Below are 17387 nucleotides of genomic sequence, written 5' to 3' on the forward strand. Positions count from 1 at the left end.
GGGTTTCAACTTTTTATGCTGTACAAAAGCTGATTTCATGTTTTGGGTTTTTATGCATCGCTAATTTAGTTTTGTTTTACTTTTGCTACTATTTTATGCTAGTGGCTGTTTGCCAAATAAATATGCACCCCTTTTTAGTGTTGTGGGGTCTCTATTCTCTGTGGTGTTAGAAGTCAGTCACTGAAAGTGATATTAACCACAAAAAAGTCTTTCATGATTCAGATAGACAATGCAATGTTTAAACTACTTTCCCCCTTATCTCAGTTATATTAATATACTTTTTACCTCTGTGATTACCCTGTATCTAAGCCTCTGCAGATTGCCCCTTATCTCAGTTATATTAATATACTTTTTACCTCTGTGATTACCCTGTAGCTAAGCCTCTGCAGACTGCCCCTTATCTCAGTTATATAAACATACTTTTTACCTCTGTGATTACACTGTAGCTAAGCCTCTGCAGACTGCCCCCTTATCTCAGTTATATTAATATACTTTTTACCTCTGTGATTACCCTGCATCTAAGCCTCTGCAGACTGCTCCTTATCTCAGTTATATTAATATACTTTTCTTTCATGTAATTAGCAAGAGTCCATGAGCTATTGACGTATGGGATATACATTCCTACCAGGAGGGGCAAAGTTTCCCAAACCTCAAAATGCCTATAAATACACCCCTCACCACACCCACAATTCAGTTTTACAAACTTTGCCTCCTATGGAGGTGGTGAAGTAAGTTTGTGCTAGATTCTACGTTGATATGCGCTCCGCAGCAAGTTGGAGCCCGGTTTTCCTCTCAGCGTGCAGTGAATGTCAGAGGGATGTGAAGAGAGTATTGCCTATTTGAATGCAGTGATCTCCTTCTTCGGGGTCTATTTCATAGGTTCTCTGTTATCAGTCGTAGAGATTCATCTCTTACCTCCCTTTTCAGATCGACGATATACTCTTATTTATATACCATTACCTCTGCTGATTTTCGTTTCAGTACTGGTTTGGCTTTCTACAAACATGTAGATGAGTGTCCTGGGGTAAGTAAATCTTATTTTCTGTGACACTCTAAGCTATGGTTGGGCACTTTATTTATAAAGTTCTAAATATATGTATTCAAACATTTATTTGCCTTGACTCAGAATGTTCAACATTCCTTATTTTCAGACAGTCAGTTTCATATTTGGGATAATGCATTTGAATCAATCATTTTTTCTTACCTTAAAAATTTGACTTTTTTCCCTGTGGGCTGTTAGGCTCGCGGGGGCTGAAAATGCTTCATTTTATTGCGTCATTTTTGGCGCAGACTTTTTTGGCGCAAAAAATCTTTTCTGTTTCCGGCGTCATACGTGTCGCCGGAAGTTGCGTCATTTTTTGACGTCCTTTTGCGCCAAAAATGTCGGCGTTCCGGATGTGGCGTCATTTTTGGCGCCAAAAAGCATTTAGGCGCCAAATGATGTGGGCGTATTATTTGGCGCCAAAAAATATGGGCGTCGCTTTTGTCTCCACATTATTTCAGTCTCATTTTTTCTTTGCTTCTGGTTACTAGAAGCTTGTTTATTGGCATTTTTTCCCATTCCTGAAACTGTCATTTAAGGAATTTGATCAATTTTGCTTTATATGTTGTTTTTTCTCTTACATATTGCAAGATGTCTCACGTTGCATCTGAGTCAGAAGATACTTCAGGAAAATCGCTGTCTAGTGCTGGAACTACCAAAGCTACGTGTATCTGCTGTAAACTTTTGGTAGCTATTCCTCCGGCTGTTGTTTGTATTAATTGTCATGACAAACTTGTTAAAGCTGATAATATTTCCTTTAGTAATTTACCATTGCCTGTTGCAGTTCCTTCAACATCTAAGGTGCAGAATGTTCCTGATAACATAAGAGATTTTGTTTCTGAATCCATCAAGAAGGCTATGTCTGTTATTTCTCCTTCTAGTAAACATAAAAAATCTTTTAAAACTTCTCTCTCTACAGATGAATTTTTAAATGAACATCATCATTCTGATTCTGATGACTCTTCTGGTTCAGAGGATTCTGTCTCAGAGATTGATGCTGATAAATCTTCATATTTATTTAAAATGGAATTTATTCGTTCTTTACTTAAAGAAGTACTAATTGCTTTAGAAATAGAGGATTCTGGTCCTCTTGATACTAATTCTAAACGTTTAGATAAGGTATTTAAATCTCCTGTGGTTATTCCAGAAGTTTTTCCTGTTCCTAATGCTATTTCTGAAGTAATTTTCCAGAGAATGGGATAAATTGGGTAATTCATTTACTCCTTCTAAACGTTTTAAGCAATTATATCCTGTGCCGTCTGACAGATTAGAATTTTGGGACAAAATCCCTAAAGTCCATGGGGCTATTTCTACCCTTGCTAAACGTACTACTATTCCTACGTCAGATGGTACTTCATTTAAAGATCCTTTAGATAGGAAAATTGAATCCTTTCTAAGAAAAGCTTATCTGTGTTCAGGTAATCTTCTTAGACCTGCTATATCTTTGGCTGATGTTGCTGCAGCTTCAACTTTTTGGTTGGAGACTTTAGCGCAACAAGTAACAGATCATGATTCTCATAATATTATTATTCTTCTTCAGCATGCTAATAATTTTATCTGTGATGCCATTTTTGATATTATCAGAGTTGATGTCAGGTTTATGTCTCTAGCTATTTTAGCTAGAAGAGCTTTATGGCTTAAAACTTGGAATGCTGATATGGCTTCTAAATCAACTCTACTTTCCATTTCTTTCCAGGGTAACAAATTATTTGGTTCTCAGTTGGATTCTATTATCTCAACTGTTACTGGTGGGAAAGGAACTTTTTTACCACAGGATAAAAAATCTAAGGGTAAAAACAGGGCTAATAATCGTTTTCGTTCCTTTCGTTTCAACAAAGAACAAAAGCCTGATCCTTCATCCTCAGGAGCAGTTTCAGTTTGGAAACCATCTCCAGTCTGGAATAAATCCAAGCCTTCTAGAAAGGCAAAGCCTGCTTCTAAGTCCACATGAAAGTGCGGCCCTCATTCCAGCTCAGCTGGTAGGGGGCAGGTTACGTTTTTTCAAAGAAATTTGGATCAATTCTGTTCACAATCTTTGGATTCAGAACATTGTTTCAGAAGGGTACAGAATTGGTTTCAAGATGAGACCTCCTGCAAAGAGATTTTTTCTTTCCTGTGTCCCAGTAAATCCAGTGAAAGCTCAAGCATTTCTGAATTGTGTTTCAGATCTAGAGTTGGCTGGAGTAATTATGCCAGTTCCAGTTCTGGAACAGGGGATGGGGTTTTATTCAAATCTCTTCATTGTACCAAAGAAGGAGAATTCCTTCAGACCAGTTCTGGATCTAAAAATATTGAATCGTTATGTAAGGATACCAACGTTCAAAATGGTAACTGTAAGGACTATCTTGCCTTTTGTTCAGCAAGGGCATTTCTTTCATGTAATTAGCAAGAGTCCATGAGCTAGTGACGTATGGGATATACATTCCTACCAGGAGGGGCAAAGTTTCCCAAACCTCAAAATGCCTATAAATACACCCCTCACCACACCCACAATTCAGTTTTACAAACTTTGCCTCCGATGGAGGTGGTGAAGTAAGTTTGTGCTAGATTCTACGTTGATATGCGCTCCGCAGCAAGTTGGAGCCCGGTTTTCCTCTCAGCGTGCAGTGAATGTCAGAGGGATGTGAAGAGAGTATTGCCTATTTGAATGCAGTGATCTCCTTCTAAGGGGTCTATTTCATAGGTTCTCTGTTATCGGTCGTAGAGATTCATCTCTTACCTCCCTTTTCAGATCGACGATATACTCTTATATACCATTACCTCTACTGATTCTCGTTTCAGTACTGGTTTGGCTATCTGCTATATGTAGATGAGTGTCCTGGGGTAAGTAAGTCTTATTTTCTGTGACACTCCTAGCTATGGTTGGGCACTTTGTTTATAAAGTTCTAAATATATGTATTCAAACATTTATTTGCCTTGACTCAGAATGTTCAACTTTCCTTATTTTCAGACAGTCAGTTTCATATTTGGGATAATGCATTTTAATTTAACATTTTTTCTTACCTTAAAATTTGACTTTTTTCCTGTGGGCTGTTAGGCTCGCGGGGGCTGAAAATGCTTCATTTTATTGCGTCATTCTTGGCGCGGACTTTTTTGGCGCAAAAATTCTATTTCCGTTTCCGGCGTCATACGTGTCGCCGGAAGTTGCGTCATTTTTTTGACGTTATTTTGCGCCAAAAATGTCGGCGTTCCGGATGTGGCGTCATTTTTGGCGCCAAAAAGCATTTAGGCGCCAAATAATGTGGGCGTCTTATTTGGCGCGAAAAAATATGGGCGTCACTTTTTGTCTCCACATTATTTCAGTCTCATTTTTTCTTGCTTCTGGTTGCTAGAAGCTTGTTCTTTGGCATTTTTTCCCATTCCTGAAACTGTCATTTAAGGAATTTGATCAATTTTGCTTTATATATATGTTGTGTTTTCTCTTACATATTGCAAGATGTCTCACGTTGCATCTGAGTCAGAAGATACTACAGGAAAATCGCTGTCAAGTGCTGAATCTACCAAAGCTAAGTGTATCTGCTGTAAACTTTTGGTAGCTATTCCTCCAGCTGTTGTTTGTATTGATTGTCATGACAAACTTGTTAAAGCAGATAATATTTCCTTTAGTAAAGTACCATTGCCTGTTGCAGTTCCTTCAACATCTAAGGTGCAGAATGTTCCTGATAATATAAGAGATTTTGTTTCTGAATCCATAAAGAAGGCTATGTCTGTTATTTCTCCTTCTAGTAAACGTAAAAAATCTTTTAAAACTTCTCTCCCTACAGATGAATTTTTAACTGAACATCATCATTCTGATTCTGATGATTCCTCTGGTTCAGAGGATTCTGTCTCAGAGGTTGATGCTGATAAATCTTCATATTTATTTAAAATGGAATTTATTCGTTCTTTACTTAAAGAAGTCCTAATTGCTTTAGAAATAGAGGATTCTGGTCCTCTTGATACTAAATCTAAACGTTTAAATAAGGTTTTTAAATCTCCTGTAGTTATTCCAGAAGTTTTTCCTGTCCCTGATGCTATTTCTGCAGTAATTTCCAAAGAATGGGATAATTTGGGTAATTCATTTACTCCTTCTAAACGTTTTAAGCAATTATATCCTGTGCCGTCTGACAGATTAGAATTTTGGGACAAGATCCCTAAAGTTGATGGGGCTATTTCTACCCTTGCTAAACGTACTACTATTCCTACGTCAGATGGTACTTCGTTTAAGGATCCTCTAGATAGGAAAATTGAGTCCTTTCTAAGAAAAGCTTATCTGTGTTCAGGTAATCTTCTTAGACCTGATATATCTTTGGCTGATGTTGCTGCAGCTTCAACTTTTTGGTTGGAAACTTTAGCGCAACAAGTAACACATCGTGATTCTCATGATATTATTATTCTTCTTCAACATGCTAATAATTTTATCTGTGATGCCATTTTTGATATTATCAGAGTTGATGTCAGGTTTATGTCTCTAGCTATTTTAGCTAGAAGAGCTTTATGGCTTAAAACTTGGAATGCTGATATGGCTTCTAAATCAACTTTACTTTCCATTTCTTTCCAGGGTAACAAATTATTTGGTTCTCAGTTGGATTCCATTATTTCAACTGTTACTGGTGGGAAAGGAACTTTTTTACCACAGGATAAAAAATCTAAAGGTAAAAACAGGGCTAATAATCGTTTTCGTTCCTTTCGTTTCAACAAAGAACAAAAGCCTGATCCTTCATCCTCAGGAGCAGTTTCAGTTTGGAGACCTTCTCCAGTCTGGAATAAATCCAAGCCAGCTAGAAAGGCAAAACCTGCTTCTAAGTCCACATGAAGGTGCGGCCCTCATTCCAGCTCAGCTGGTAGGGGGCAGGTTACGTTTTTTCAAGGAAATTTGGATCAATTCTGTTCACAATCTTTGGATTCAGAGCATTGTTTCAGAAGGGTACAGAATTGGTTTCAAGTTGAGACCTCCTGCAAAGAGATTTTTTCTTTCCCGTGTCCCAGTAAATCCAGTAAAAGCTCAAGCATTTCTGAATTGTGTTTCAGATCTAGAGTTGACTGGAGTAATTATGCCAGTTCCAGTTCCGGAACAGGGGATGGGGTTTTATTCAAATCTCTTCATTGTACCAAAGAAGGAGAATTCTTTCAGACCAGTTCTGGATCTAAAAATATTGAATCGTTATGTAAGGATACCAACGTTCAAGATGGTAACTGTAAGGACTATCTTACCTTTTGTTCAGCAAGGGAATTATATGTCCACAATAGATTTACAGGATGCATATCTGCATATTCCGATTCATCCAGATCATTATCAGTTCCTGAGATTCTCGTTTCTGGACAAGCATTACCAGTTTGTGGCTCTGCCGTTTGGCCTAGCTACAGCTCCAAGAATTTTTACAAAGGTTCTCGGTGCCCTGCTGTCTGTAATCAGAGAACAGGGTATTGTGGTATTTCCTTATTTGGACGATATCTTGGTACTTGCTCAGTCTTTACATTTAGCAGAATCTCATACGAATCGACTTGTGTTGTTTCTTCAAGATCATGGTTGGAGGATCAATTTACCAAAAAGTTCTTTGATTCCTCAGACAAGGGTAATCTTTCTGGGTTTCCAGATGGATTCAGTGTCCATGACTCTGTCTTTAACAGACAAGAGACGTCTAAAGTTGATTACAGCTTGTCGAAACCTTCAGTCACAATCATTCCCTTCGGTAGCCTTATGCATGGAAATTCTAGGTCTTATGACTGCTGCATCGGACGCGATCCCCTTTGCTCGTTTTCACATGCGACCTCTTCAGCTCTGTATGCTGAAGCAATGGTGCAAGGATTACACGAAGATATCTCAAATAATATCTTTAAAACCGATTGTTCGACACTCTCTAACATGGTGGACAGATCACCATCGTTTAATTCAGGGGGCTTCTTTTGTGCTTCCGACCTGGACTGTAATTTCAACAGATGCAAGTCTCACAGGTTGGGGAGCTGTGTGGGGATCTCTGACGGCACAAGGAGTTTGGGAATCTCAGGAGGTGAGATTACCGATCAATATTTTGGAACTCCGTGCAATTTTCAGAGCTCTTCAGTTTTGGCCTCTTCTGAAGAGAGAATCGTTCATTTGTTTTCAGACAGACAATGTCACAACTGTGGCATACATCAATCATCAAGGAGGGACTCACAGTCCTCTGGCTATGAAAGAAGTATCTCGAATTTTGGTTTGGGCGGAATCCAGCTCCTGTCTAATCTCTGCGGTTCATATCCCAGGTGTAGACAATTGGGAAGCGGATTATCTCAGTCGCCAAACGTTGCATCCGGGCGAATGGTCTCTTCACCCAGAGGTATTTCTTCAGATTGTTCAAATGTGGGAACTTCCAGAAATAGATCTGATGGCGTCCCATCTAAACAAGAAACTTCCCAGGTATCTGTCCAGATCCCGGGATCCTCAGGCGGAGGCAGTGGATGCATTATCACTTCCTTGGAAGTATCATCCTGCCTATATCTTTCCGCCTCTAGTTCTTCTTCCAAGGGTAATCTCCAAGATTCTGAAGGAATGCTCGTTTGTTCTGCTGGTAGCTCCGGCATGGCCTCACAGGTTTTGGTATGCGGATCTTGTCCGGATGGCCTCTTGCCAACCGTGGACTCTTCCGTTAAGACCAGACCTTCTGTCACAAGGTCCTTTTTTCCATCAGGATCTGAAATCCTTAAATTTAAAGGTATGGAGATTGAACGCTTGATTCTTGGTCAAAGAGGTTTCTCTGACTCTGTGATTAATACTATGTTACAGGCTCGTAAATCTGTATCTCGAGAGATATATTATAGAGTCTGGAAGACTTATATTTCTTGGTGTCTTTCTCATCATTTTTCCTGGCATTCTTTTAGAATACCGAGAATTTTACAGTTCCTTCAGGATGGTTTAGATAAGGGTTTGTCCGCAAGTTCTTTGAAAGGACAAATCTCTGCTCTTTCTGTTCTTTTTCACAGAAAGATTGCTATTCTTCCTGATATTCATTGTTTTGTACAAGCTTTGGTTCATATAAAACTTGTCATTAAGTCAATTTCTCCTCCTTGGAGTTTGAATTTGGTTCTGGGAGCTCTTCAAGCTCATCCGTTTGAACCTATGCATTCATTGGACATTAAATTACTTTCTTGGAAAGTTTTGTTCCTTTTGGCCATCTCTTCTGCCAGAAGAGTTTCTGAATTATCTGCTCTTTCTTGTGAGTCTCCTTTTCTGATTTTTCATCAGGATAAGGCGGTGTTGCGAACTTCTTTTGAATTTTTACCTAAAGTTGTGAATTCCAACAACATTAGTAGAGAAATTGTGGTTCCTTCATTATGTCCTAATCCTAAGAATTCTAAGGAGAAATCGTTGCATTCTTTGGATGTTGTTAGAGCTTTGAAATATTATGTTGAAGCTACGAAATCTTTTCGTAAGACTTCTAGTCTATTTGTTATCTTTTCCGGTTCTAGAAAAGGCCAGAAAGCTTCTGCCATTTCTTTGGCATCTTGGTTGAAATCTTTAATTCATCTTGCCTATGTTGAGTCGGGTAAAACTCCGCCTCAGAGAATTACAGCTCATTCTACTAGGTCAGTTTCTACTTCCTGGGCGTTTAGGAATGAAGCTTCGGTTGACCAGATCTGCAAAGCAGCAACTTGGTCCTCTTTACATACTTTTACTAAATTCTACCATTTCGATGTATTTTCTTCTTCTGAAGCAGTTTTTGGTAGAAAAGTACTTCAGGCAGCGGTTTCAGTTTGAATCTTCTGCTTATGTTTTTTGTTAAACTTTATTTTGGGTGTGGATTATTTTCAGCAGGAATTGGCTGTCTTTATTTTATCCCTCCCTCTCTAGTGACTCTTGTGTGGAAAGATCCACTTCTTGGGTAGTCATTATCCCATACGTCACTAGCTCATGGACTCTTGCTAATTACATGAAAGAAAACATAATTTATGTAAGAACTTACCTGATAAATTCATTTCTTTCATATTAGCAAGAGTCCATGAGGCCCGCCCTTTTTTGTGTGGTGGTTATGATTTTGTATAAAGCACAATTATTCCAATTCCTTATTTTATATGCTTTCGCACTTTTTTATCACCCCACTTCTTGGCTATTCGTTAAACTGAATTGTGGGTGTGGTGAGGGGTGTATTTATAGGCATTTTGAGGTTTGGGAAACTTTGCCCCTCCTGGTAGGAATGTATATCCCATACGTCACTAGCTCATGGACTCTTGCTAATATGAAAGAAATGAATTTATCAGGTAAGTTCTTACATAAATTATGTTTTTATGTCCACAATAGATTTACAGGATGCATATCTGCATATTCCGATTCATCCAGATCATTATCAGTTCCTGAGATTCTCTTTTCTGGACAAGCATTACCAGTTTGTGGCTCTGCCGTTTGGCCTAGCTACAGCTCCAAGAATTTTTACAAAGGTTCTCGGTGCCCTTTTGTCTGTAATCAGAGAACAGGGTATTGTGGTATTTCCTTATTTGGACGATATCTTGGTACTTGCTCAGTCTTTACATTTAGCAGAATCTCATATGAATCGACTTGTGTTGTTTCTTCAAGATCATGGTTGGAGGATCAATTCACCAAAAAGTTCATTGATTCCTCAGACAAGGGTAACCTTTCTGGGTTTCCAGATAGATTCAGTGTCCATGACTCTGTCTTTAACAGACAAGAGACGTCTAAAATTGATTTCAGCTTGTCGAAACCTTCAGTCACAATCATTCCCTTCGGTAGCCTTATGCATGGAAATTCTAGGTCTTATGACTGCTGCATCGGACGCGATCCCCTTTGCTCGTTTTCACATGCGACCTCTTCAGCTCTGTATGCTGAATCAATGGTGCAAGGATTACACAAAGATATCTCAATTAATATCTTTAAAACCGATTGTACGACACTCTCTAACGTGGTGGACAGATCACCATCGTTTAATTCAGGGGGCTTCTTTTGTGCTTCCGACCTGGACTGTAATTTCAACAGATGCAAGTCTCACAGGTTGGGGAGCTGTGTGGGGATCTCTGACGGCACAAGGAGTTTGGGAATCTCAGGAGGTGAGATTACCGATCAATATCTGCAATTTTCAGAGCTCTTCAGTCTTGGCCTCTTCTGAAGAGAGAATCGTTCATTTGTTTTCAGACAGACAATGTCACTACTGTGGCATACATCAATCATCAAGGAGGGACTCACAGTCCTCTGGCTTTGAAAGAAGTATCTCGAATTCTGGTTTGGCCGGAATCCAGCTCCTGTCTAATCTCTGCGGTTCATATCCCAGGTATAGACAATTGGGAAGCGGATTATCTCAGTCGCCAAACGTTGCATCCGGGCGAATGGTCTCTTCACCCAGAGGTATTTCTTCAGATTGTTCAAATGTGGGAGCTTCCAGAAATAGATCTGATGGCGTCTCATCTAAACAAGAAACTTCCCAGGTATCTGTCCAGATCCCGGGATCCTCAGGCGGAAGCAGTGGATGCATTATCACTTCCTTGGAAGTATCATCCTGCTTATATCTTTCCGCCTCTAGTTCTTCTTCCAAGAGTAATCTCCAAGATTCTGAAGGAATGCTCGTTTGTTCTGCTGGTAGCTCCGGCATGGCCTCACAGGTTTTGGTATGCGGATCTTGTCCGGATGGCCTCTTGCCATCCGTGGACTCTTCCGCTACGACCAGACCTTCTGTCGCAAGGTCCTTTTTTCCATCAGGATCTCAAATCCTTAAATTTAAAGGTATGGAGATTGAATGCTTGATTCTTGGTCAAAGAGATTTCTCTGACTCTGTGATTAATACTATGTTACAGGCTCGTAAATCTGTATCCAGAGAGATATATTATAGAGTCTGGAAGACTTATATTTCTTGGTGTCTTTCTCATCATTTTTCTTGGCATTCTTTTAGAATTCCGAGAATTTTACAGTTTCTTCAGGATTGTTTAGATAAAGGTTTATCCGCAAGTTCCTTGAAAGGACAAATCTCTGCTCTTTCTGTTCTTTTTCACAGAAAGATTGCTATTCTTCCTGATATTCATTGTTTTGTACAAGCTTTGGTTCGTATAAAACCTGTCATTAAGTCAATTTCTCCTCCTTGGAGTTTGAATTTGGTTCTGGGGGCTCTTCAAGCTCCTCCGTTTGAACCTATGCATTCATTGGACATTAAATTACTTTCTTGGAAAGTTTTGTTCCTTTTGGCAATCTCTTCTGCCAGAAGAGTTTCTGAATTATCTGCTCTTTCTTGTGAGTCTCCTTTTCTGATTTTTTATCAGGATAAGGCAGTGTTGCGAACTTCTTTTGAATTTTTACCTAAAGTTGTGAATTCTAACAACATTAGTAGAGAAATTGTGGTTCCTTCATTATGTCCTAATCCTAAGAATTCTAAGGAGAAATCATTGCATTCTTTGGATGTTGTTAGAGCTTTGAAATATTATGTTGAAGCTACTAAGTCTTTCCGAAAGACTTCTAGTTTATTTGTTATCTTTTCTGGTTCTAGAAAAGGCCAGAAAGCTTCTGCCATTTCTTTGGCATCTTGGTTGAAATCTTTAATTCATCTTGCCTATGTTGAGTCGGGTAAAACTCTGCCTCAAAGGATTACAGCTCATTCTACTAGGTCAGTTTCTACTTCCTGGGCGTTTAGGAATGAAGCTTCGATTGATCAGATTTGCAAAGCAGCAACTTGGTCCTCTTTGCATACTTTTACTAAATTCTACCATTTTGATGTATTTTCTTCTTCTGAAGCAGTTTTTGGTAGAAAAGTACTTCAGGCAGCGGTTTCAGTTTGAATCTTCTGCTTATGTTTTTCATTAAACTTTATTTTGGGTGTGGATTATTTTCAGCAGGAATTGGCTGTCTTTATTTTATCCCTCCCTCTCTAGTGACTCTTGCGTGGAAAGATCCACATCTTGGGTAATCATTATCCCATACGTCAATAGCTCATGGACTCTTGCTAATTACATGAAAGAAAACATAATTTATGTAAGAACTTACCTGATAAATTCATTTCTTTCATATTAGCAAGAGTCCATGAGGCCCGCCCTTTTTTTAGGGTGGTTATGATTTTTGTATAAAGCACAATTATTCCAATTCCTTATTTTATATGCTTTCGCACTTTTTTATCACCCCACTTCTTGGCTATTCGTTAAACTGAATTGTGGGTGTGGTGAGGGGTGTATTTATAGGCATTTTGAGGTTTGGGAAACTTTGCCCCTCCTGGTAGGAATGTATATCCCATACGTCACTAGCTCATGGACTCTTGCTAATATGAAAGAAATGAATTTATCAGGTAAGTTCTTACATAAATTATGTTTTTAACTCTGTGATTACCTTGTATCTAACCCTCTGCAGACTGCCCCCTTATCTGTTATATTAATATACTTTTTACCTCTGTGATTACCCTGTAGCTAAGCCTCTGCAGACTGCCCCTTATCTCAGCTATATAAACATACTTTTTACCTCTGTGATTACACTGTATCTAAGCCTCTGCAGACTGCCCCTTATCTCAGTTATATTAATATACTTTTTACCTCTGTGATTACCCTGTATCTAAGCCTCTGCAGACTGCTCATTATCTCAGTTATATTAATATACTTTTTACCTCTGTGATTACCCTGTATCTAACCCTCTGCAGACTGCCCCCTTATCTCAGTTATATTAATATACTTTTTACCTCTGTGATTACCCTGTATCTAACCCTCTGCAGACTGCCCCCTTATCTCAGTTATATTAATATACTTTTTACCTCTCTGATTACCCTGCATCTAAGCTTCTGCAGACTGCTCCTTATCTCAGTTATATTAATATACTTTTTACCTCTGTGATTACCTTGTATCTAAGCCTCTGCAGACTGCCCCTTATCTCAGTTATATTAATATACTTTTTACCTCTGTGATTACCCTGTATCTAAGCCTCTGCAGACTGCTCCTTATCTCAGTTATATTAATATACTTTTTACCTCTGTGATTACCCTGTATCTAACCCTCTGCAGACTGCCCCCTTATCTCAGTTATATTAATATACTTTTTACCTCTGTGATTACCCTGTATCTAACCCTCTGCAGACTGCCCCCTTATCTCAGTTATATTAATATACTTTTTACCTCTGTGATTACCCTGCATCTAAGCTTCTGCAGACTGCTCCTTATCTCAGTTATATTAATATACTTTTTACCTCTGTGATTACCTTGTATCTAAGCCTCTGCAGACTGCCCCTTATCTCAGTTATATTAATATACTTTTTACCTCTGTGATTACCCTGTATCTAAGCCTCTGCAGACTGCTCCTTATCTCAGTTATATTAATATACTTTTTACCTCTGTGATTACCCTGTATCTAACCCTCTGCAGACTGCCCCCTTATCTCAGTTATATTAATATACTTTTTACCTCTGTGATTACCCTGTATCTAACCCTCTGCAGACTGCCCCCTTATCTCAGTTATATTAATATACTTTTTACCTCTATGATTACCCTGTATGTAACCCTCTGCAGATTGCCCCCTTATATCAGTTATATTAATATACTTTTTACCTCTGTGATTACCCTGCATCTAAGCTTCTGCAGACTGCTCCTTATCTCAGTTATATTAATATACTTTTTACCTCTGTGATTACCTTGTATCTAACCCTCTGCAGACTGCCCCCTTATCTGTTATATTAATATACTTTTTACCTCTGTGATTACCCTGTAGCTAAGCCTCTGCCGACTGCCCCTTATCTCAGCTATATAAACATACTTTTTACCTCTGTGATTACACTGTATCTAAGCCTCTGCAGACTGCCCCTTATCTCAGTTATATTAATATACTTTTTACCTCTGTGATTACCCTGTATCTAAGCCTCTGCAGACTGCTCCTTATCTCAGTTATATTAATATACTTTTTACCTCTGTGATTACCCTGTATCTAACCCTCTGCAGACTGCCCCCTTATCTCAGTTATATTAATATACTTTGTACCTCTGTGATTACCCTGTATCTAACCCTCTGCAGACTGCCCCCTTATCTCAGTTATATTAATATACTTTTTACCTCTGTGATTACCCTGTATCTAACCCTCTGCAGACTGCCCCCTTATATCAGTTATATTAATATACTTTTTACCTCTGTGATTACCCTGCATCTAAGCTTCTGCAGACTGCTCCTTATCTCAGTTATATTAATATACTTTTTACCTCTGTGATTACCTTGTATCTAAGCCTCTGCAGACTGCTCCTCATCTCAGCTATATTAATATACTTTTTACCTCTGTGATTACCTTGTATCTAAGCCTCTGCAGACTGCCCCCTTATCTCTGTTATATTAATATACTTTTTACCTCTGTGATTACCTTGTTTCTACGCCTCTGCAGACTGCTCCTTATCTCAGTTATATTAATATACTTTTTACCTCTGTGATTACCCTGTATCTAAGCCTCTGCAGACTGCTCCCTTATCTCGGTTATATTAATATACTTTCTCTTGTTAAGTGTATCCAGTCCACGGATCATCCATTACTTGTGGGATATTCTCCTTCCCAACAGGAAGTTGCAAGAGGATCACCCACAGCAAAGCTGCTATATAGCTCCTCCCCTCACTGCCATATCCAGTCATTCTCTTGCAACTCTCAACAAAGATGGACGTAGTAAGAGGAGAGTGGTGTATTATAGTTAGTTTTTTAACTTCAATCAAAAGTTTGTTATTTTTAAATGGTACCGGAGTTTACTGTTTCATCTCAGGCAGCATTAGAAGAAGAATCTGCCTGTGATTTCTATGATCTTAGCAGAAGTAACTAAGATCCACTGCCGTTCTCACATATTCTGAGGAGTGAGGTAACTTCAGAGGGGGAATGGCGTGCAGGTTTTCCTGCAATAAGGTATGTGCAGTTAACATATTTCTAGGGATGGAATTTGCTAGAAAAATGCTGCTGATACCGGATTAATGTAAGTTAAGCCTTAAATGCAGTGATAGCGACTGGTATCAGGCTTATTAACAGAGATACATACTCTTATAAAAGTGTAATATAAAACGTTTCCTGGCATGTTAATCGTTTTTATATATGTTTGGTGACAAAACTTATTGGGGCCTAGTTTTTTTCCACATGGCTGGCTTGATTTTTGCCTAGAAACAGTTTCCTGAGGCTTTCCACTGTTGTAATATGAGTGGGAGGGGCCTTTTTTAGTGCTTTTCTGTGCAGATAAAAATACTGACAGAGACATTCAGCTTCCCTCTGCATGATACAGGACATCTCTGAAGGGCTCAAAAGGCTTCAAAGTCGTGTTTGAGGAGGGTAACAACCACAGTAGACTGTGGCAGTTGTTGTGACTGTGTTTAAAAAACGTTTTTGTCATTTATTATTCTGTTTTTGTTATTAAGGGGTTAATCATCCATTTGCAAGTGGGTGCAATGCTCTGCTGACTTGTTACATACACTGTAAAAATTTTGTTAGTGTAACTGCCTTTTTTCACTGTTATTTCAAATTTTGTCAAAATTTGTTTCTCTTAAAGGCACAGTAACATTTTTTATATTGCTTGTTAACTTGCTTTAAAGTGTTTTCCAAGCTTGCTAGTCTCATTGCTAGTCTGTACAAACATGTCTGAAACAGAGGATACTTGTTCATTATGTTTAAAAGCCATGGTGGAGCCCCATAGGAGAATGTGTACTAAATGTATTGATTTCACCTTTAACAGTAAAGATCAGTCTTTATCTATAAAAGAATTGTCACCAGAGGGGTCTGTCGAGGGGGAAGTTATGCCGACTAACTCTCCCCACGTGTCGGACCCTTCGCCTCCCGCTCAAGGGACGCACGCTAATATGGCGCCAAGTACATCAGGGACGCCCATAGCGATTACTTTGCAGGACATGGCTGCAATCAAGAATAATACCCTGTCAGAGGTATTATCCAGATTGCCTGAATTGAGAGGCAAGCGCGATAGCTCTGGGGTTAGACGAGATACAGAGCGCGTAGATGCTGTAAGAGCCATGTCTGATACTGTGTCACAATATGCAGAACCTGAGGACGGAGAGCTTCAGTCTGTGGGTGACGTCTCTGAATCGGGGAGACCTGATTCAGAGATTTCTAATTTTAAATTTAAGCTTGAGAACCTCCGTGTATTGCTTGGGGAGGTATTAGCTGCTCTGAATGACTGTGACACAATTGCAGTGTCAGAGAAATTGTGTAGGCTGGATAAATACGATGCAGTGCCGGTGAGTACTGATGTTTTTCCAATACCTAAAAGGCTTACAGAAATTATTAGTAAGGAGTGGGATAGGCCCGGTGTGCCCTTTTCCCCACCTCCTATATTTAGAAAAATGTTTCCAATAGATGCCACTACACTGGACTTATGGCAGACTGTCCCTATGGTGGAGGGAGCAGTTTCTACTTTAGCAAAGCGTACCACTATCCCGGTTGAGGACAGTTGTGCTTTTTCAGATCCAATGGATAAAAAATTAGAGGGTTACCTTAAGAAAATGTTTATTCAACAAGGTTTTATTTTACAGCCCCTTGCATGCATTGCTCCTGTCACTGCTGCAGCGGCATTCTGGTTTGAGGCCCTGGAAGAGGCCATCCATACAGCTCCATTGACTGAAATTGTTGACAAACTTAGAACTCTTAAGCTAGCTAACTCATTTGTTTCTGATGCCATTGTTCATTTGACTAAACTAACGGCTAAGAATTCCGGATTCGCCATCCAGGCGCGTAGGGCGCTATGGCTCAAATCCTGGTCAGCTGATGTGACTTCAAAGTCTAAATTACTCAACATTCCTTTCAAGGGGCAGACCTTATTCGGGCCTGGTTTGAAAGAAATTATTGCTGACATTACTGGAGGTAAGGGTCATACCCTTCCTCAGGACAGGGCCAAATCAAAGGCCAAACAGTCTAATTTTCATGCCTTTTGGAATTTCAAGGCAGGTGCAGCATCAACTTCCTCTGCTTCAAAACAAGAGGGAACTTTTGCTCAATCCAAGCAGGCCTGGAAACCTAAGCAGGCCAGAAAGCCTGCTGCTGCCTCTAAGACAGCATGAAGGAGCGGCCCCCTATCCGACAACGGATCTAGTAGGGGGCAGACTCTCTCTCTTCGCCCAGGCGTGGGCAAGAGATGTTCAGGATCCCTGAGCGTTGGAGATCATATCTCAGGGATATCTTCTGGACTTCAAAGCTTCTCCTCCACAAGGGAGATTTCACCTTTCAAGATTATCTGCAAACCAGATAAAGAAAGAGGCATTCCTAAGCTGCGTACAAGATCTCCTTGTAATGGGAGTGATCCATCCAGTTCCGCGGACGGAACAAGGACAGGGGTTTTATTCAAATCTGTTTGTGGTTCCCAAAAAAGAGGGAACCTTCAGACCAATTTTGGATTTAAAGATCCTAAACAAATTCCTTCATTCAAGATGGAAACTATTCGAACCATTTTACCCATGATCCAAGAG

Source organism: Bombina bombina, chromosome 10 (assembly GCF_027579735.1).
Source record: "Bombina bombina isolate aBomBom1 chromosome 10, aBomBom1.pri, whole genome shotgun sequence".
Classification (NCBI taxonomy): domain Eukaryota; kingdom Metazoa; phylum Chordata; class Amphibia; order Anura; family Bombinatoridae; genus Bombina; species Bombina bombina.